General features: G+C 46.6%; 1 protein-coding gene across 1 annotated transcript in view; it reads right to left on the bottom strand.

The window, feature by feature from the left end:
• Positions 1-483, bottom strand: part of LOC103613348 (ATP synthase subunit alpha, mitochondrial) — a 13,965-nt gene that overhangs the window by 6,218 nt on the left and 7,264 nt on the right. The window lies entirely within an intron of this gene.

Here is a 483-nt window from a genome sequence, read left to right on the forward strand (position 1 = left end):
TGAGGAGCAAAGGCAGATGTTATTAGTGTTAGACATGCAATATTACAAAATTGAGCAGCCATTGATTTTCTACTACTAGCTCACGGCCATGGCTGTGAAGAGTTCCAGGGTATGTGCTGTATGAATCTTTCTGACCACTCTGTCCCATTCACAAACACCTCTCTGACCTCCAGAGGGGCCTACACATCCTTCGGGAGACAGACGACCCTATTGGACATTGGCTTAAGAGTCTGGGTATCACTGGATGGCTGTGTACCTTGGTAGTAGAAGGCTGCCGATTACTATTTGTAGTTATATTAGGTTTAATAATACTTGGGTGTATTTTTTTTGCCATAAAGCAGGGCTGCAAAAAATCATCGACCAGACCTGGGTTGCCCAAAAAGAAAACGGGGGATGTGTAGAGGGATTCCTTGTGGAATATAGGATACCCCAGGAGGGCTTGGGCATCCCAGGGCTGTTGCAGAAGTACCCCTGATGGGGCCT

This window comes from Corvus brachyrhynchos, unplaced genomic scaffold, assembly GCF_000691975.1.
Source record: "Corvus brachyrhynchos isolate BGI_N302 unplaced genomic scaffold, ASM69197v1 scaffold1100, whole genome shotgun sequence".
Classification (NCBI taxonomy): Eukaryota; Metazoa; Chordata; class Aves; order Passeriformes; family Corvidae; genus Corvus; species Corvus brachyrhynchos.